The 22,925-nt window shown below is 40.3% G+C and overlaps 1 protein-coding gene across 5 annotated transcripts in view; it reads right to left on the bottom strand.

Moving 5' to 3' along the window:
- Positions 1 to 22,925, bottom strand: part of LOC131683345 (protein retinal degeneration B) — a 111,496-nt gene that overhangs the window by 51,697 nt on the left and 36,874 nt on the right. For 3 of the 5 annotated variants that reach the window (XM_058965268.1, XM_058965230.1, XM_058965258.1), the window contains exon 2: positions 6,971 to 8,325. The exons of 1 other annotated variant lie outside the window; for it this stretch is intronic. The gene's annotated coding sequence lies outside the window, so the exon portion shown is untranslated. Of the gene's footprint in view, positions 1 to 6,970; positions 8,326 to 17,825; positions 18,172 to 22,925 lie in introns of those variants that run through there. One more of the 5 variants, XM_058965247.1, reaches the window with a different exon arrangement.

Below are 22,925 nucleotides of genomic sequence, written 5' to 3' on the forward strand. Positions count from 1 at the left end.
TTTTTTAATTCGGCATGTTATTTTTCCTTTTAATCACTATATCTTAAGTTAGTTTCATACTGACACTCACTAACACAATCAATTGCATATTCTCTCATATACACTCACAATCTCTCCCATCCAAAACGCACAAACGCCCCAAGCGTTCGCGATAACACAAACCTGCTCACAAACGCGAACATCCAATTTCAATCATCCACACACACGCCCGCAATTTCGCCAATATTAAAACACTCCGGTAATTAAGTGAACACTTCAGCACCTTACATTACAACCGCGATCTCAAGCACTAGCCCACCGCTCGCACGATCATGAATCGGAACAAAACTCATTCCATAAAATAGAGGCCTCAAGCTTTCCAAAACACCTACCTGTTATATCATTTTTTCACTTTTATTTGTCACTTTAATCACGATTTTACCATTATAATGATTTTTGTTTTAAGGATGGCAAAAAAATGAAACACGTTACATACCTTTTAAAAAAATGCAGAATGGCACTTACACGAATATGTACGATAGTCAGAGAATTTCACGGTTTTCTGAGAAATCGAGGGGGTATAAATTACCTCCACGGTCTTAATAGCCCTGTGTCTCCCTACTGTCTGCAGTCAAAAAATACAATTTTTTATTCAATCTGATTCTAAATGCCATTTCAAATCAAAATACTCATAGAAAAAAAAACCAAAATATAGCAGTTCATGAGGTATTATAAATTTGGTTCAAAACAACTACTAACATTTAACATTTATTCAGTTTATATATTTTTCTTGCACGCCCTTTTGAAAAATTGTTCTTGTATCAAAATTATGCGATTACCAGGGAAATTCATGGATATTCGTAAACCGAACGTGACTGCAAAGTTTTGTTCGAATCTGCGATGGTCATATTTTGTGGTCGGCTTGTTTTTCATGGAATCCCCTTAACAGCGCCCAATGGATTATTTAAATTCTCTCATATCATACCCATTGTATTTGACTCAGCTTTTTAGTACCGGTATGGAAGTCGCTCTATACGAAACTGGTACCGAGAAAATAGTCGAACAACCGTGACGCCGATCGCGCTTCCGGTAGACTTGGGTGGATCGTTCATGCGGATGATGATCAATTTCAATACATTTGCATAGTGTAAATATTTATATACAGCCTAGCAGCGCTGTTTTATCTTTGAAACGTGCGGGTAGATTTAGCTCTAATGTAATTGCACCTGGAAAGAAAATGCGAATTGTTATTACAGTATGCTTTAGAAGCCAACACAAGTGCGATGGTATGATTCAGGAGGTAAACATTTTACGATGGGGTTGCAGTAAAAGATATTATAATTACTAGAGGGAGCAAAGCGCTACTGTCTCCATATATTAACTGATTGAAGCATGGGAACACAGTACACGCATGTTCATAAAAAAATATCGTTGCAAAAATTATGACTAATCGAAAAAAAATTGTACACGCAATATAGGACACAAAATATCTGAGCTTTTCCAAATATCCTCAAAGACACTAGCCTTGACTCATTTTATCAGGTTCCGGTCAAAGGTAGGGTAAACTTTCAATTACACTTGCACAAGGGAATTTTTCAAACTTTTCCTGGAATTTTATGAACGTTTGCCTTTATAACGGCCTCAATAATAAATAATTGCTTCTGTACTTTTCTAAGACGACATACATAGTGAAAGATCATCAAAAAGAGCAGAAATCACTTTTGGAGTGTACCACGAAGATTTGTTCGTTGACGGTCCCAGATATGAAGAGGAACTTAATATTTGCCACATCAGTGGATCGCTTGCCAAACAAGGGTTTTGTAGCGAATTTCTTCTCCTTTCCTAAGCAAGTTTCTGTGACAAAACTTGCACTAGCTTCCTTGTGGTAGTTTTACAACCGTGTTCTGGTTGCCGCTCCTGTTTGGTGCCTTTCGAATTTTGTAGACGTGTTGTACATTGCCCAAAACAAATTGAAACTCAAACCAAAATTTCGAATATCCGTTTGAATTGTGTAACCCGCCAGGGTTACAATTTAGCACTGGGTGGAAATATACCTATTTGTACGTACTCTCTCCGTAGAGTGCATTGTTTATGTAACATAATGCTCACCGCTGTTCCTTATGATCGTTCCCTTTTTCTCGTAAATTTTGTTTGTTTTAGCTTTTGTGAACGATTTTGTTGGTCTAGATAGGTGAAAATTATGTTTCTATTTCTGTATAAATAACATAGGGCTTAGGTAGGTCACCGCTCTCCTCTTGCTGTTGAATTGGTTGCTGATTATGCTGCAAGGGAGATGACAGCTAGGCATCGAGGCGGTGTGTCGTTTTGTTTTGGTCGTACAGGAGGCGGCCATTGTAATATATATATTCACTGACTGAAGTATGTGGTCTCGATCTATCGTATGGTAACGTATTGATTCTTTGACATATGTGTACCCAGGCAATAAATGCTAAACTAATGGGCCTATCATATGGTAGAAAGAGAGATAATAAGCCATCAGTAATAACCTCTTGTTGTAACACCCACAATTTGATTGTTATCGTTACACTGAAAATGATGTATAAATGAATATTACGTGAATAACACAGTGCTACAGTAATTTTGAACTTTTCAAGTGACCTAGTGTATGTTGTGGGTCGAATCATATGCAACACAAAACGATGTATGAAAACTGATTCGCACCGTGACTCTCAGACAGTTTGGGTGTTTTTTAATCTCGGTGCGATTAGACGATTTGTATCGATTTCGCTTTTCTCAACCTTTTATTTACGAAGTGAAGATTAAACGTTAGCCAGCTATATGAGCTGGACTACTGCATCGTGGGAAATCATTTTAAAGATATATGATCTTTACCTTTCTTTTTGTAACATTTGCTGCCTTTTCCCGCTGGGCGGGTGCTGACCCCGTGCGTTAACGGTGTCAATGGCTCCCTCCCTCCCTGCTTTGTCGCACCCGTTGCACTATTTTGTTGATATGTTGCCGCAGCTGCCTAAGAAATGTGCCTCCGAGCAAGTGCACGTGTCACGCGACGATGTCTCGACGTAAGACTACACTGGTCAGTCGATCTGCTACGCAACACTCTCATGCACCACTGAGGATCACACGATGGTTCCGCGTGGCACTGCTGCACCGACGCTAACCTCCCCTGTCGATGGTTAGATTGGCACTTCCTCTCTCGATCACGGGTACACTTTGGGTCAGATGTGCCCTTCATCGACCATCCATTCAGGAGCTTAGAGACTGCCGTGGGACGATTGGCAACCCCGTGCGCTAACGCTTCTCGGCCTCTACTTGATGATTTAGAGCTAAAAAGAAAAGGCCCTCTGATCAGGAGACCTGGAATCAATTTCCGATCATTAGACTGATAGCCCAGTTGATTACCTGATGAAGGCCTTGTTTAGGACTCAGGTTGGAACTGTCTCGCCGATTCGTCTGTACCGGAGAAATGCACTGAAACCGCAAAACAGGACTAATTTGCAATTGAGCATTTAAGGTTAGGTTTTCTCACCTATTGTGTGATTTTTTCCCTTCGATTGTAAAGATGCCAATCTTTTACCGGTGTCGTGTGCCTTTCATATGGCTAGCCTTTGTGGCAGCTATCGTTTGATATGCAAGAAAATGTGCATTAAAAGCTGTTAGCTATAAATAGCATGCTTGCGAAAGGCTAGAATTTTTAACTTATCAAGTGTTCTGTGGCGGTGTGGTGAGATCTGAACCCCGCGCGATCACGGCTGGATGCTGTCTTGTGGGTGTAGTAATTAATATTGGTTCGGTGATCAATGTGAGCGATTTACCTTTTCAATTAAGCGGTACACCGTCCTGTGGATCACACTCTATTTTTTGATGTCACTCAAATTTCTTACACGAGATTAATCGCGACTCCAGCACGAACAGCTACTCAATAGCATTGTCTCAGCCACATTGACTTGGATGGTATCTCGGCTCGAGATAACCTGGATATTGTGTGTGCGACCGAACGAGATCAAGTGTGTGAGAGAGCAAGAGCGATTCGAGTCAGTTGCGCTTATTCGGCACTCCAAGAAATAGTTGCTTAATTTTTGTCGGCATAATATCACAAGTGTAACAAAGCAGGCTAAGGATATTGTTTGCTGTGAGCTCTTTACGCGGGACTATTGTGTTTTTATTCCAGCTGTAAGGGTACAGATTGAAGCTGCCGTCAACGATGATAATTTGACATGCGAGAGTTGGCTGGTTTAGAGACCGCTTACTTCAGCCGGTGAAAATACTTGATTGCCAGCAATTGCATTCAGTCTTAGTCGCTGGGTTTGGTAAGAAAACATACCCACAATCAAATTTCTATCGGGTGACCTTGGCTGGAATCGCCTCAACGAACAGAATCCTCTTGCACAAGGTCCGTTTGCCTGTCCGTCTATTTGTACCGCGGGTCGTGAATTGTACTAAGTGTAAACAACTGGGTCACACAGCTAGCCAATAATGCCTACTGTGGAAAATGTGTCTAGAATCACGTGAATGATTCGTACAAAAGGAATGTTGAAAAGGCCCTCACTGTGCAGAGAGTCTGGATGAGACCCTGGCATGTCCCGCGTACAAAATACGCAGGGATAAACTAAAACGTTCTCTTGCGGGACGTTCCAAGCGTTATTTCTCAGAAATATTAAAGAAAGCTACGCCACAACCCTTAACGAACCGTTATGCTCTCTTGCCTCCTAACGAAGGCGAGGCTGATGACCCACACTGCAAATACTGCATCGATTCAAAAAAAAAACAAATCTTGAAAACAAATTGATTTGACTATGAAAAAGCTAGCAATTTCAGGCTTTCTGCGACTTTCTGATTATCTTGAATCAGTTTTGTGTTTGTTAAATCATCGCATTCTTCATCGGATTCGCATTTTTTTCCTTTTGGGGCAGATCATCGGATTTTCCACTTAGCATAAGTGTTTTATTCAACTTCCAGACAATTCAACGTTGTTGACTCAGTTTTTCTCACGTTCTCAGGAATTATTGTGACTGCGTATACAAAGCGGAGTCGTCGCATTTGTAGGGAGTAATGCAGCAAATTTCCGATTTAGCGAAGTCTATACTGCCGTTCTACGCCCAATTGTCCCATGTTGCAAAACTGGCAACTGAGAAAAACGCGATTGAAGATGAAAATTGTATTAGCCATCTGGAGGGATACGGTGTAACAAATAAAGCTTTATTGTCCAAAATTGCGTTCATGGCAATCGTTTTCATTATAATCAGTCCAGTTTTTTTTATTATAGAGATTCAATTAACGTTAGTTTTTAAGAAAAATGTTAAGTGGGACTGTTATGCCGAGAAATCGAGCGGAAACCGGAAAGTTCTACGCATATCAGTCCCATAACGATCTATGTAAATGATGCTCAGAACTCATTTTTTTACAAAAGTGTATGTCGTGAGTTTTTCTGTTACTCGGGAGATTTGTTGCTTTATCAAAATTGGACATAGGGTAAAGTACCTATTTTTACACTATTTAGAAGGGTACCTCACAAGATCATTAATTACTCTGCCTACACTCGATGGAGTGCATTAATTTGGCATTCACAACCTTGCTTCGTTCTTAAGAACCAGTCTAATAACACAAATGGCCTAAAAACGATGAAATGCTAGTGTTTGATCGCAACTAAAGTTCCAATCGAGTGCTCCAATTGTCGCCCTACCATTTGATCCAGTTTGTTGGACAAAGATAGCAAACGCTGCACTAACCAATGGCTTCAAATGGGTAGCGTGATAATAGAAACATTGCGAAAATAGGCTCATTATCCTAGATGCGTTCGCCATATTATGCAAGCGTCGATAGTAATGAAGAGCTTTACAGGATTGTTCTCACTGCTGTGATTAATATTGCCACTGCCATTTTTAATGATCCTGTATTTTTCCATCATTTTTTTCAGTGCCCGACATCTAGCGTAATGTACTTCTTAACTAAACGCTACGTATTTATTTTTTTATTGCGCACTTTTTTGGGATTTTTGTTAGTGGGACAATTATGCGTAGAATATCAACAATGGGACAAACAGACTTGGTATTTTTTCACGAAGTCTTCGAACAAACTTTATGATTTGGATGTGTTTTCTGAAAATATACATCAAAAAGGACTGTTTGGTTAAAAAAAGTGAAAATGACCAAAAAGCAACATGGGACAATTATGCGTAGAACGGCAGTATATAACAGATGCAAAAAATATCTGGAGGCCAAGTCGATTTAGCCACACAAGATCGAAACGCAAATTCTTGACTTACAAAAGTGCCATTCACGCACAAAATGGCTACATCCAATTTTCTCCAAAAAGCAATGCATTGGCTCGTTAGCTTTTAGTTAGTTAGTTTTTATCGATTTCACTATGTGCTTATCAGCAATAGAACTTTACTTGTAAAGCTTTGTGTCCTTCACACACAAAATGTTTCTAATCCAATATATTTCGTAAGGAATAACACTACAACGCATTGTCAAGTTTCGATTTCACTGTGAGCTCATCAATCAGAATTTCAGAGCCTGCGGGACTAAACAGTTGTTTTCCGCACGATGCGTGAACTTCAAATAAAAACAACCACAAATGTCATCGACTCTAGTCGGACGTGAGACAATGTTTGTTTTGATTTCATTAAGCAGATTGCTTTCATTGCGCAACAAATGCTGCTCGCACGTTTCATATGTCGTTTTTTATTAAAAACACCGGGCCAGTGGATTGCACTAGTTTTGCACTTTCTAGCAGAAGTAGGAATGAAACACGTCTAGTGGACTGCTCATCTACTAGAAAATGCAACACCAGTGCAATTCACCGCCCCGGGGTTTTTCAATGAAAAACCCCAATAAACAGCGTAGTAGTGACAGCTGTAGTAGCCATTGACTGGTTCGTTACCCATGACTCAAAAGGCAGCAGCTGAATGGTATAAAAACTATCACCGTCGTCCTATTTCTTCATTGTAGACTCAAATTTTCTCGAAACATTCCCGCTGGAAAGAAAAATGAAAAACTAGTCGACCAACCTTTTACGTTCGAAGCCTGCCTGACTGATACAACTGATAGCTTCAACTTTTTTGCCGCTACATTCGTCCCATTTCCGGCGATTAAATCGTGCTGCGACCTGCTGTTTCAACTCCGGCCAGTAAATGTTTTATGTAATCTCGTTACTTCAACACTAAACACACTGGGTGCCACTGAGAATTTGTCAAATGGCTAGCGGTCACGCAATGACCATGATATTTTCCTGGAGACACTTATTTGTTTTACGATGGATTCCGACGACACAACGCGCGTGAACAATTTAGCACAATCCTAATCGCACCCTGTTAGGTGAACGAGCGAGCGAGCGACCAGTAAGAAGCCTTAATTGGCGAATGTAACGCAAACACAATGAGGCGAGAAATTTTCATCCTTCTCCTTTGCACATTATTCAAATCTAATTAAAGGCCTATTCATTCGCATGGTTAGGTTAGGGCAGCCTGGGATTGTCAAGGCGACGCAGAAATGCCAAGATTCTTCAAGGCTGCTTCTACACTAATTGCATTTACATATAGGTTTGATTAATCTTCTCCGCTCTTCATCACTACTTCACAGGTTTCGAAAAAAAAGCCAATTCTAATCTAATCACTTGTAGCTGCAACTACTATTTTTTTCTAGCGTCGACCGATGAAGTTACTGATTTTTCTTCCACATTTCAATCTTTTTTTCTTGGTTATCCCTAATCCTCCCCGTTAGCGGACACAAAACACTTGTAACTTCACCTAAATGCACAAAGAGAATATATTTCAGCAGCCCATTGCGGGGGTGACACGGTCGCTTATGTTCTGTTATCAATCGTTGCTTGGTATCCGTCCCGAGTGCTGAGTGCGACTGAGGAAAATTTTTCCTTCCAATGCTGTTGTGTGACTGACCCGTGTGTCTGTCTCTCCCTCATGTGGGTGGGCTAATGATCGAGGAGAGTGATGAGCTCTTTATCGCTCTCGCTGGTTAGTAGCCTGCTGTTCGGCAGTTTGTTTGTTTGTTGATGGCACTCCGCGAGAGTGAGTTCCGTGTTTCAGATAAGCGAAAATACAGGGAAGCGTTTTTGAACTCGTAACGTGTTTTCAGGCGCAGCACTGACTTATGACAACATGTGGGAGTTTACGATGTTGTGGAGAACATAGAGGTAGATGATAATGTTCAGAGGGTTGTTCGTGTATGATTGTTATCTTCTCTGTACAAATTAGCGGCATTATAGTTACAGTAATATTTTCCAGTTCGGTGATAAAGCAACAATGATGATGCTTATCGTTGTGAACATTGCGCTGCTTATTATGAGCCGGTAAAATGTTGTCTTTGGTTGGTATGATTAGTGTATGATGTACTGTTCCATAATTACCTGTAAAAGAAAATGAATTCAACTATTAAATTTAATCGACAAAAAGTATTTCGAAACATTTCTGATTAATCTTATTGAAATGTATTTACGGAACCCCAGCACGAACTAAGTGCGGAGAACGGTACTCACTACCTCCAAAACATACAAAAAGGTTTGTATTCCCTACACCACCCCAGCGGATGGATTCAGGAGAACAAAAAGAAGCACTCACTCTCCGGGAGCCGAATTTTCCCAAAGATAGGAAAACAGAACCACGGGAATAATAATAATAATCTATATCGAACTGACCGATCTCTCAATGCCCTTAGCCTTACCCGCCATTCCTCGGCGATTCGATTCGGACACGGAGATGATGGTGTAGTAGCAACTCAAATAAACACACGTTTTGGAGGCAACATTTTTTTTGCCTACGATGTCTCCCAGCAACCTCCGTCACACTGGGGGGTGTGTGCGCGTTTCATCCAAGGACAGACCTTCGGGTGGAGAGGGGTAGCTGAAGTGCCGGTAGGGGTAGGTCGAGTTGATGACGTCAATCGGGAAATATACCCTCGCCGTTTCATGGCTTACTTCTCCGCCGAAATGAGATTTTATGTGTGAATACACAATTTGGATACATTAGACTGGCGAAGGAGATTTACGTTTCCGGGATCATTTTGGGTGGTGCTCTTCTTGTGGGGTCGTTTCGCTTACAACGGAAGTATCTGCTGCTGAGATTTGCCACGGAAGGGGATTTAAAAATAGGTAGCAAAATCATTCGGGTACGATTGTGTGGCCAAATTACAGCTTGTTGATTGAGATGGACGTCATTAAAGTCGGAATCAGAAAGTTGCAATTGCATTTTGAATACTTGAAGTGGATTGGCCTGGTATGAGTACTCTCACTCAAGTCAAATTTAGAAGAAAAATATAAAGGGTGAGTCGTTATTAATTGCGGCGACTAGTTTTCGAAATTAAACCAAATTTTTACAGTTGTTGAATATCTATATGTATTTATTTCAGCTTATATATGTCGTTAAATGTTATGATGAGTTTGAATCAAATGGTCGACAATTTCATCAGAGCTTATATAGTCCTTTCCGGTGCGTTTTTACTGTTTTTGTTGACTTCCTAATCATCTCCTTTTCGTCCTTCACCTTTCTTTTGGTCTTCCGAAGCTCGCGCTTCATCGTGCTCCAATAGGTTTCGGTTGGGCGGAACTCAAAACTGTATAGTGGGTTCATGTCTTTCGGCACAAAACTAACCAAACATACCACTCCAACATAGATTTGAAAAAGTATGGCATGCCGTCAAATCAGCCCAAACAACGGCTTTTTATCATGCTGTCTCAATAACGGCCAAAGCAATTTTTATGGGGTACCCAGTTTGCCTTTGGTCACGAATGGTTCGTTACGTTTGCTGCAAGTGCATATTGCCTGCAAAATCAGATACTTCGAGAGCTTCTTCCGTTTTAAAAAGGTCATGCACAGCAAACTTTTGATGACCCTTGAGACGGTTGAATGATGTATATCCATCAGGTTTTCCAAGACAGTATGTGGCAACCAAGATTTTAATTTCACTGACAACAGCAAAGTAGCGGATATAAACAATACACTTTAAAGATAAACTGGTTCATTTTTGTCTAGTATGAAAAAAGTTATGTAGTTACGACTCACCCTTTAGATAGGGTAAAGTACCTCTTTTCTCTATGTTAAGGAGGGTACCTCACTAATTTATTAATTACTCGGCCTACAATCGATGGAATGCGTATAAATTGGCATCAGCAGCTTTGTTTCGTTGTTAAGCACCAATCTAATAACACAAATGCCCTGAAAACGATGAAATGCTCGTGTTTGAGCGCAACGAAAACTCGAATTGGTAAGCAGAACTGTAAGCAGAACGAACGAGGAAAACCAAGCAAAAAGCCGAATGCTTGCAGCGGCTACACGCTAGACCCGGGAACGATATGCCAACGGTATAAGAATCGCGGGAACGACGAAAAGAATCTCGCAGAGGCAAAGGGAAGTTTTGCAAGAAAATTTTACAAAACTATCAACAACATGAGGAAGAAAATCACCCCGACGCTGATCATAATTGACGACTAGGACGGGAATCTGTTGACAGATCGTACAGGAGTAGCGACCACGTGGAAAGAGTGTTTTGAGTTGCTATTGAACAGACAAACGAGTACAGAAGGAAACAAACAGAATGAGGATTGGGGATGATGAAAAATCTGTGGATTCACCCATGCTGGACGACGTGCGAAAGGCGATTCGAGAGCTTAAGAAAGATGAGACCGTTGGGAAGGACGGTATTCCGGCCGAACTTCTAAAACTTCTGAGTAACTAGTTGTACGAAGCAATCTACTGTATGATCGGGACAATCTGAATGGAGGAAGAAATACGTCCGGATCGGATGGATGGTCCCAAGTATCCTATCCTCAAGAATGGCCTCAAACTCGAGTGTAATGATGTATATCAAATCCTACATAAACGCCAGAAATACAACACGTGGAGTCGTCATTTGTGATGCAGTGAAATGACACGATCTATGGCAGATAGTACTTGAACAAAACTGATAAACCTATGCAACATTTTTTCCCAAAGGAAAAAATGGATAAAGTTGGATTTGAATGTTTCGTGTTCCACTCGTCAGTAACTGACACCAACTTGCTACCAGTTAGACGATATATCCAAACTAACACCACTATTCCAAACAGTTCATACAACATGTGTTAACGCCCAAAGCAACTGGCTGGAACCGAGTGATGTCTCGGTTAGCCAAGCACAGAAGCTCTGTGTTAGTTTGGATATATCGTCGAACTGGCAGCAAGTTGGTGTCAGTTACTGACGAGTGGAACATAAAACATTTAAAACCAATTTTCCCAATGAAGCTGTTTGGTAAGACGCAGGAGGAGTCGAAATGACCGACTTGTTTGTTAGACGGATTGAAGTGAGGTAATGTACTCGTCAATCTGTTGTGCGATAAGAAGATCCGATATGCAAAGAACCGGATCCATCATCACGAGATCTCACATGCTTCTTGGCCTCACGGACGACATAGACGTCATTGGCGTTGATCGCATACCAATGAAAGAGGCATTTGTGCCTTATAAATTGGAGGCTGCAGGAATTGGTCTGATTATAAACTAGGACAAGATTAAATACTTGGTGATAGCGGATAGAGAGCGAGGTAGTCCAAACGGTTCCGAGTTCATGGGGTACGCGTACGGTACAGGGTTGTCGACGAATTTATATATCTTTGAATACTAGTAACATGCGAAACCGATGTTAGCCATGAGATAACAAGGCGTGTTGGGGCTTCAAATATGATTTTCTATGGTTTGCGTAATCAGCTAAAGTCCGGTAGCCTACAGACGCGCACAGTACTTGCTCTGTACAAATCACTTATATTCCCTGTTGCACTGTACAGCATGGGCGTTGAAGAAAGCAGACTATCGTGTGCTGTGTGTTGTGAGAAGAATTCCTCGTTCACCACTCGGCGGCACAGTAGTAAATGAAGATTAGCGCAGACGCATAAATTTTGAGCTGAGCTAAGTATACAAACATACAGACATCGGAGGGCTGATAAAACATGACTACAGTAGGCTGGACATGTAGCGCGAATGCCGAAAGAGAAATCAGTTAAAGTTATGCTCACCAGAGAATCTGGAAGAAGTCGGAGTACCCGGCTGATGATAATGACGTTGGACGTTATCTTCAAGGTGATTCATGGATAGCTCCATTGTTAAATTTGAGCCACATTACAAGTACAAGTACACTGGGAAGTAATCGAAACTATGCTGTATTGCGCAAAATATAATTCTACAATAGGCACCTTTTTCGACCGCTTTCGAAGATTGTTTTTTAATTTAAGATAATATTTCCAAACTTCCGGACCAATCAACAAACGTCAAGACCATAGATCATTTATAAATAGGGCACACAATTTTGGCGATAGCTGCGCTCCCAGTGGTCGGATATTCAAGCTTTTTGAAACGTTTAGTGGAATGTAAACAGATCTACTGTTTCCGAGATATGCGTCATGCAGAAGGAAAAAAGAAAAATTATTGTATAGCTCTCACAACTGTACGCAAAGTACAAACCAATAATAGTATAATAAAATATAACTATCAGCTGCGGTTGAAGGTCATTCGGAATATCAAGGTTAATCCCAGCATCTCGAATTATGATTTGGCGAAAGAACCGAATGCGACCCGCTGTACTATGCGGTGAATCCGTCTCCGAGAAGACAACAAATGTTATGGACAAACAAGCAATCCAATCGAAACCTCAACCAATTAAAAGTGGCCAAAACCCAGACCAATCATGACGAAACTCGATGTAAAGGGTGTCCCACATCAAATTGCATCACGGAAAAAACGCTGTAGAAAAATACCTAGGGCACCAATCCTTTTCAAACTTTCAGACAATAAAATATAACGAATTAGCTCGCACCTTACGCTTAACTCCACGTATTAGGTTCTGTACAACATCGATGGGCCTTAGCTTCGGTGTTTGAGGGGGGAGGTCATGTCCTTGGATACGAAAGTGACCCCGTTGACTTCGTACCGCTCCAGGACAACATTTGAATAGTGACACGACGCTAGATCTAGCCAGAAAACCGTAGGGCCCTCGTCTTGCTTCAACAGAGGAAGCAGACGCTTCTGAAGACACTCCTTGATGTATATCTCCCCATTTACAGTCGCGCTAGTCACGAACGGCGCACTCTGTTTGCCACATGAGCAGATCGCTTACCAAATCATGTATTTATTGGCAAACTATGAAAGTTTCTGCTTCCTTACTTCCTTCGAAACATCAAACTTGTGAGTAGAGCGATAAAGAACAGTAGCCCCGGAAGCTATCCCACCGTATTGTGCCATTCGTCATGATTTGGAGCCTTCTGCACTTTGTACGTATGTAGTCACTCCCGGTCCTTGGCTCTTTGAATGAATGACTTGGACAGATTCAACTTTTTAGCCACATACCTGACAGAAGCATTGGGATTCCGCTTAAACGCTTTCACTACACGCTTGTGGTCCTAATCACTAATAAAACATTTATTCTGACCGCATTTCTCCTTCCGTTCGATGCTCAAAGTATGGTAGTAGCGTTTAATCAAACGACTCACCGTTGACTGCACGATTCCGAGTTGTTTTCCGATGTCCCGATGAGAGAGTTGAGGATTTTCCAGGTGCTTGCGCAAAATCATTTCGCGACTTTAGTTTTCGGGTGACGCCAATTTTTCCAATTGCGTTGCGTTGGGTTGTGACAATGATTTTCGCGGATTGCACACTGGCTTCATCATGTTTGACTGCTGATTATCTAATAAGGTGGTACGTAGGAATTCATTCATTCGACCCATATTAAAACCTCAACAGCATGATAGCCATCATCGTTCACGGGGAAGGATAAAGGATAAGGCAGACGGGAAGTGTTTATGCTCCACCAACTTAACGGAAGGTAGACGACTCATCAGGCTCTTCCATAGGTGTCGCGGAGTTGGTGGTTTGAAAGGCAATAAGATCTAGCATTCGCTCCAAGCAAGTGATGCGAGCTGTAAAGCATGGTTTATTAGGTAGCAGTTTAATTGGTTTTCGAGTACACGATCACTCGAAAAAGAAAAGAACTTGTTTAGATTTTGGTTCTTTTTAAACTCTGGGTAGCCGGCTACCGAGAATATCCTATGTTCCCTAAACAAAAGTAATTTGCACCCCACACAGCCGACCGTGGGCGTATTGCCTAGAAAAGCTAATCTTATCTGCGTAATGAGCCGGATCACTATTTATTGCGACAGTAATCAGATAAATTTCATTATTCCTTCTCAACGATATATTTATTGGGTTGAAAATTACCGAGTGATAACACGTTGTACAGAAAAAGAGTTATGATAGCTCGAGATGTTATAAATCAAGAAAAGTATTTCCTATTTTCCAAATCGGATTGGTTACACGTATACGAATGATAGTATCGAAGATATTAGATTATAGTCACATTAAAGTCTTATTGGGGCTGATTACCGAACAACTATTTATTAAGAAATAATATTAATCGAGGATTGTATGCAATCCGAACCTAAAAAAGAAAACCAAGAAATGGCAGCCCTAAGTTTGCACCGCTAAAACAACAAAAATGATCCATAAAAAATTGAAAAACGATCCATAAAAAAGTTGTCCATGTTCCATAAAACAAAACTGAAAATCCATAAAAAAGTTTGAATGATCCATAAAAAAGGGTGATTTGATCCATAGATTATGTAAAATTGAACCATAAAATAATCGCAAAAGAGCACTAAAATAGTAATAAAAGAGCAATTAAAATGAACCAATGCCCCATAAAAATATTGGAAATGTTCCATAAAATGATACATTTTGCGCCATAAATTAACTGACATTGATCCATAGAATATTAACAATGTACATTAAAACACGTCGATATGTTCCATAATATCGACAAAAGTGTTCCACGGTATTACAAAATGGAGCAATAAAATGTCAGAAAAAGTTCCATAAATTTGATGAAAATGTTTGCTAAATAATTTTTCTTGGTTCATAGAAGATGTAAAAATGAACATTAGAAATGATTCATATATCGAACGTTAAATTATGGTTCATGGATATTTACAAAAAAAATCCATAAGAAAATAAAATGTTAAACGATCCATTAATAAGTGCTTATGCACCAGAAAAATTAAATTTAATGAATTCATGCGAAATTTTTGCTATTCGAACTAATAATAAAGTTTATTACATTTGGTTGTAATGTCAAACTACAACAAACAATGCATACATTATAGTTAAACTTCAGCTTCCGTACCCAACTAGTCAGCTAACTGACCTTAGCTAACCTGAAATCATTATGGCAACTCTTTGAACGTCAGGGTATTTATGATATTAGAGCGCTGAGTGTTATTAGACCACCTATACAGGCTGGCATGAGTTGCAAATACTATCTGAATAACTATCTGAAGCGAAAACGGACACTTTTAACACGAACACTGACTAATGTGGCTACGCCACATCGCTTTCTTGTGCACTGTCCGACTTCGCTGCCGCTCAGTCGGCTTTTAACTAGCTATAGCCCCTATGTTTAAGTAAACCGGGCAAACGAGAGGACCACAGGTTTGCCTGCAATTCCAGCTACGGGTTAATCAATGCCTCGTCCAACGGATCCTTAGCGGCTTTGCGCCGCTTCGGATCCTTGGCCTCGGATATGCGGCCAAGCCGCATCACACTAGCTCCCAGTATAAGCTCACTTGTTAAAACACTGTCACTGTTATGAGAATTATTAAGCACAACTTATTTTTTAAGTTAACCATAAAATTTCGCATGAATTCATTAAATTTATTTTTTCTAATGCATAAGCACATATTAATGGGTCGTTTTACATTTTCTTTTCTTATGGATCGTTTTGTAAATATCCATGAACCATAATTTCGTTCGATATATGAATCATTTCTAATGTTCATTTTTACATCTTCTATGGACCAAGAAAAATTATTTAGCAAACATTTTCATCAAATTTATGGAACTTTTTCTGACATTTTATTGCTCCATTTTGTAATACCGTGGAACATTTTTGTCGATATTATGGAACACATCGACGTGTTTTAATGTACATTGTTAATATTTTATGGATCAATGTCAGTTAATTTATGGCGCAAAATGTATCATTTTATGGAACATTTCCAATATTTTTATGGGGCATTGGTTCATTTTAATTGCTCTTTTATTACTATTTTAGTGCTCTTTTGAGACCATTTTATGGTTCAATTTTACATAATCTATGGATCAAATCACCCTTTTTTATGGATCATTCACACAGTTTTATGGATTTTCAGTTCTGTTTTATGGAAAATTGACAACTTTTTTATGGATCGTTTTACAATTCTTTATGGATTATTTTAAATATTTTATATGCAAAAGTACATTTTCCCCCAAGAAATCTGCCCAAAACAACCATTAACTATACTGAAAGATTCACTCTGCGGATACACTAGCAGTTCCACGCGCGTCCCCCTTCCCCGTCAGCATACGATCACAGATCTTAGCCGATCTTCGCTAATGCCATTCCCGCTCGAAACGAAATTGAGACAGGCTCCAATCCGTCAGCCTGTCGAAGTGAACGAACTGACCGCATTTGGGGATGGAACCCAACCCAGACCTGAGTTTAAGCAAAAACGGCAAAATGGCACCGCGGAGAGGTAAGGGACAGGAGTTCTGTATCATAGATGACTGGCGATAGAGATTAGCTTCATGTTGCACGATAATACAGCTTTGCCAACCGCGACCAACGAGATCGTTCGTAATATACATAAACATTTATTAAAAATAATGTCGTTATCAACGATAACACTCGTGCAATGTAAACTAAATATGTAAATTTTACGAAAGCTTTCGTTCACCAAGCGGCCATTCTTGTTCATGAAATGAACAAAATCTATTATTTACAATGCATGAAAATACTTCGTTGCAGAAAACGACGAATGAACTCCTGCATTGCATGATCAATTTCATTATATTTACGAATTTAGATTATCAGTGCATAAAAATGCACAAATCATGCCTGGTGACGCCATAAGGCATCACGCGCGGGAAATAGGTTGAATGCATTTTTATAAAATATGCGGTGAGGGTAAGTACGCGGTGCTATTCACAGTGCTAAAATAGTCATCAATTATTTTAGGCTCTGAAATTAGGACCTGAGTGCAGCTTGCGAAATACTATCATCAATGTCACGAAGTTAAACTCAACAAAAAAATACTTGCAACATTCTATCATACACACCAAAAAAATCTGAATTTTATCGTTGACGTAATTGCAAACATGACACAATTCAACAAACCGTAATTTACGAAATGACAGAACATTACCGTGTTCCATTTAATTTTACACGAAAAATATACTTTACATGCGCAATAACATAAAATTACACTTCCTACCATTCAGAACAAACGCTGTATGTGGAGTAAAATTACATGATTTACGAAATTAAACGTCATGTAAAATTAAAATCAAACGTAAAACTAAGTCATTTTTGATGCTCGTATATGTCATGGTCAGGAGACGTAAATTTACACTATTTTTTCTAGGTGTGTATATTTAACATGTTTCTAAATCTAATTGGTTAAACAGAATACTCCGTCACTGTCGGGGCATCAAAGTGCGGTTTGAGAAATCTACCTAACAATGGAATGCATTTTGTAGCGAACGACGCAATGTTGTTCTGACTACTTCGTTGAGTGGTAAGCGCGACCACTTCTCACACCAGTGGGTCTGGGTTCATTCCCAGCCGAGGTGGGTGAGATTGTCTATAGTGAAAACTGTACAGTAAAGCCGTTCCAATCCATGTGTAAGGGTCCAGATAGTGAAGTCACCTCTCTAGTGTCGGTGGTAGGCACTCAGTGCGGACAGGGGCCGACGGAAAATAAACATGAAGAAAAAATACATTGAAACTTTTAAAATTCGGCACAACGCTGCAGTAGTGACGGAATAATCTGACACATTATACATAATTAGTATGTTACCTTTTTAACAAACCGACAAATCTTTGTTCGACGGAAACCATATCACGCTACAGACACAATTTCACATCACTCCGAATGCCGATTTTGCACAAACAGAATTTGGGGAGTTTTTTTCCATTTTCACTGAGATATTCGCAGAAAAACAAACCCGCAAACAAAACCTATCAAACGCCAGGCTGTCTACACCGACAACTCCTGGGCAGTGCGAATCCCAAACAACACCACCAAACCACCACTAAAAATGAACACTTTCACTGCTGGACCGGATAAAAAAAACTGTATGCAAAAAATTGTACCGTACCAGTACTCCAGACCCATCCGCTAGAAAGCCCGGTTAATATTCAACTGGAAACAGTTGAAATCGAACTGAAATCCATGCATATCGGCGAGATAAAGATTCACCTTTGACATTTCCGAAGGCGCATGCTTGGTTCTTTGTTGGCACTGGCTGATGATGTGCAGCGTTTTAGGTGTAGGTACATGTACGTATATATCTACACGCGTGCCGTACGCGTACCTCTATATCTACAGGATGAATCTCTCACATCGAGAAAGCAGCTGGGACCAGATGGTTCGGTTTTTAACCCGTTTCCAAACCAAAATACGCAATATGGGGTACAATTTATGGGTAAGCTATTTACGGAATCGAAAAGCAAACTCCTTAATGTATGCATTATATGGCTACATTTTTATCGTTTAGATGTGAGAGGAGTGAAGAATTCGCTCCTAATTTAACAATTCAGGGGCTAATCGGTTCTGCTTGATGAGTTAGGATCAATGATTCGAAACGATCATGTTTAATTACCTATTCTCAGTTCAATCTACCGCAGAAAACAATCTAACTCAATGTCACTCTCATACAATCCCTCTGAAGTTGGCTATTTACTCGCAAAAAGAGAAAAAAATGAGTGAGTCAATTTGTGCATAAGGAAACAACACCTTATTTAGATAAATTTTGATTTTTGTGTTCCGAAATTATCTCATCAGTAACTAGCACCAACAGGGGGAGCCAGTTGAAGGATAAATTTAAACTAGCACCAATTAGACACTAAATACAGTCATGCAACTTGTATGAACTCCTAAAGTTTTGAATGATGTCTCGGGAAGTAGACACCACAGCTTGGTTTGCTGAATAGATAAATTAGAAACACTAAAATCCTGAGAAAGATTCCACCTGAATTTTGCGAGGAATTTAATTACAATCCGGAGTATTCCTTCAACATTCTATCAGCTGCCGAGCAGTAGTGTCAAAATATCAAGAAGGACTCCATCAGAATAATTTCATCAGAATCCTGACGATTTCATCTGCTCTGGCCGACCAGTAAATCGAAAAGGATTTTTTCGAGATTTTTTTTTTCGAGAGTTGTCCTACTGGAGCTGTAGAGCTAGGTTCTCGGAAGGGCTCCCCGTCAGAATCACATACTACAATTTGCAGACGAGACAGGCAATGTCGCCCAATAAAACACTGCATTAGGCCAATTGTAGCGGGCCGTGATTCTGAATGTGATATTCATTGTACGGTTCAAGTATGTGTGGGCGTAGGGATCGCGTGTATCATCGCGAAGGGCTCGAAGATTTGTACGTTAACGTGCTCGATCGCGTGTGCGTTTGTATGTCGCGTGCGCGTTTGTATGTCGCGTGTGCTAACGTGTATGAACTTCGCGTGTATACATTCTATTTCGTAACCGTGTGCCTTTCGCATATTCGCGTGTGTTCTAGAATGACCGTGAATCTGATACTTAATTTTTGGTGTTCGGTTCAGATTCCAAAAGAAGGTGGGTTCTTACATATCATTAGAATTCCCATTCATGTCGCCGTAGAACGCGTGATCTAGTGGATATGAGCTTTATTTTTTTTTTTTGATTGGTCCAACTGAATGTATGGACCTAAATTGCTAGAATGAATGCTAAAGATTTCCGGACGTGACCGATGCATGATCGCGCGCGTTTGCGGGTTCGCGTTTGAGACCGCGTGTGTAACGTCGTAAGTACTAAAACGTTCACACAATTGCCGGAGTGTTATCAAGTTTACGCGATCTCGGGTATAGGTGTGCGTAGATGATCGCGAAGGGCTTAAGCGTTCGTATGTTGACGTGTTTGTCGCGTGTGCTCGCGTGTATGTGACTTCGCGTGTATAAATTCGATTTTGAAACCCTGCGGCCATTCATATATTCGCGGACCGTCATTCTGATCTTTAGCTTTCGGTGTACGGATCACATTCTGACAGGGAGAGAGTTACCCCATATCACTAGAGTTTCCGGTCATGTCGCCATGGAACGTTTTGTCTAGTGGATATGGGAGTTACTTTGCAATTTTATTATTTTTTAAATTAATTAACAAGGACCTAGATTGTTGGTACCGAGGATAGAGACTTCCGGACGATCCCGATTCATGATGGCACGAGCGCGGGAGTTTGTAGGTTGACGCTTGAGATCGTGTTGCTAAGTTTATGAGTGCTGAGATTTTCACCTTATCACCGGGGTGTAATCACGTTTGCGAGTTCGTGGGCGTAGGTTGCTTGGAAAATCGCGAGGGGCTCTAACGTTTGTGCGCTGACGTGATTTTGTAACGTGTGTTATTGAATGGTCGCGCGAACCGTGAGTCTGATATTAAATTTTCGGTGCGCGGTTAGAATTCTAGCAGAGAGTGGGATCGTTTATATCGATAGGGTTCCCGGTCATGTCGCCATGAGACGTGTTGTCTAATAGGTATGAGCGTATTTTCTTAATTGGTCCAGCTGAAGGCATGGACCTAGGCTTCTAGGATCAAGGATAGACTTCCGGACGTGATCGATACGTAACGGCGCGCGGGGGCTTTTTTATAGGTTCATGCTTGAGACCTCGTTTGAGAATGTGTGAGTGTTAAGACGTTCACTATCACCATCTTTGCTGACCCAGCTGAAGGCGGGTGTAGAATGGCAGTATAGGACTCGAAAAGAAGAAATAAAGGACAATATATGAGAGATGTAATAGATTAGATAGGTACAAGATATAGCTGAATTTATGATCATCACATGAAAGACATACATTAGTACTGAGAATTGGGCCCTAAACCCACATTGTATATTATTTGACCATGGCTGTGGATAATAAAGGTCGCCAAGTTAAGTACTAAAATTGATCACAATGTAGCTTAACTAAAAAGAAAATAATCGTATCCCAAGTTTATGTGATATAATCACTGTAATACTGCTTTGGTGGAAAAGCCCCCGGACCACATCAAGGTACAGTATCATGCCGAGGGGAAAAGGATTTTTTCGAGATTTTCATATAATATAAATATATACCCAAAATTTCAAACAAAGCTTATCATTTTTTATTGTTACTATTTGTTGTTTATTGTCGCACAAACTACTATTTTATTGTCTCCTTTGTCAAATCAGAAACAATGGATGAAAATCAGATTTGATCCAGTAGCCAGAGAATCTGTTGGTATTTCAGAACAAACATTTCTTTGGTAACAAATCAGATTCGATTCGCTATGGTCTTATCGACAAACCAAAACTCCTGCAATTCCGGGACGTCAATTACACTCATTCCTTTTACTTGTAAAGGGCGAACACGAAATTATTGCGACACCGAAAATGTCATGCCAATTTTCTTATGTTTAAAATCAAACCAAAATTTTAGGGTAGTTTTATACATATATTTACTTCAAAAATCAAAAGAAAAGTTAATCGATGGAGCCTTGAGTGTAAAATTGACCGCATTTTCGCTTGATGCCCTCCATCAAAGTCTTTACAGTGTCATCCGGTACCAGTTTCTCAGTTTTTTTTCCATTTTCTTAACATGTCCTTCTCGTCTTTGACTGTCTTCTTGCTCTTCCGAAGTTCCCGCTTCATCATTGCCCAGTACTGCTCCACCGGGCGCAGCTCCGGACAGTTTAGCGGATTCATGTCCTTTGGAACAAAATGGGCAGAATTGGCCTCATACCACTCCAGGACACTTTTAGAATAGTGGCATGATGCCAAATCTGGCCAAAATAGCGGAGCTTCGTCGTGCTGCTGCAAGAACGGCAAAAGGCGTTTCTCGAGGCACTCAGATTTGTAGATCTTTGAATGAGATATTTGGAGGCGAACTTCAACATTTTCTTCTTCTTAAATTTGTCGGCCACATAGAATTTGCTCTTGCCGGTGAAAAACTCCAACCCCGAAATTTGTTTAAAATCGGTTTTTATATACGTCTTTTTGTTCTCCGGTCCCGGTTTTCCAACGTCAACCGCTCCTTAAACCGCTTCAACACTCTGGAGACGGTTGAATGGTGAATATTCAACATTTTTTCCAACTGCCGGTGCGACAGGTCAGGAAATTCCAGGTGTTTGGAAAGAATTTGTTCTCTCGACTCGCGTTGGTTCACCTCCATTTTCGTTGAATCGAAAAACACGACTACGAGTTTGACAGCATGTAAACAATACACATCAATGAGAAAGTGTGCAAAATTTGGTTGATTTTTACCCAATGGTAAAAAAGTTATGCCCTGTTGAATGTGTCGCAATAATTTCGTGTTCGCCCTTTACATACAAGTTGTGTGTTGTTTTTGGGTTTAGTGGCTACCTAACGACCAAGTCGGTCTGTAAATTACTGATCAGATGAAATTGAAACACAATTTACAAACAGATTTTTTGCAAATTGATAAATACTGTCTTGAAATATAATATTTGTTGCAATGATGCTAAAAGAACTCTTCAGCGCCCTCCTGAAAGCTAACATAAAACAGATTCAAAGCACACAGTAAGCCGGCGTTAAGCTATTATTAGCCGGCAGTGATTCTGCCGATCGTTCGCGATACATGTAGGGCAACCAAAAAGTGGCCCACACCCCCGACCTGATAATAAACTGAGCCTTTTGTTTCTCGCGTAGGACCACCATAACTATAGCTACACAAGAGTATACACAGTATAGTTGGTATAAACCCGGAAACTTTTTTGTATGTCAAGCAAAAGGCGCAAGCCAACGGAAATAGATGCCAACAACAGAGACAGGATACACAATCAAGAGAAGGACAAATCCGGATGGCGGGTGGGTGGTGGTGAATATATGTCACAGGAAGCATTATAAATATAAAGGTTCGCCTTTAAAAGGGGTTTCCGCGTTTCGGGGTGC

The sequence above is a fragment of the Topomyia yanbarensis genome, chromosome 1, assembly GCF_030247195.1.
Source record: "Topomyia yanbarensis strain Yona2022 chromosome 1, ASM3024719v1, whole genome shotgun sequence".
Classification (NCBI taxonomy): domain Eukaryota; kingdom Metazoa; phylum Arthropoda; class Insecta; order Diptera; family Culicidae; genus Topomyia; species Topomyia yanbarensis.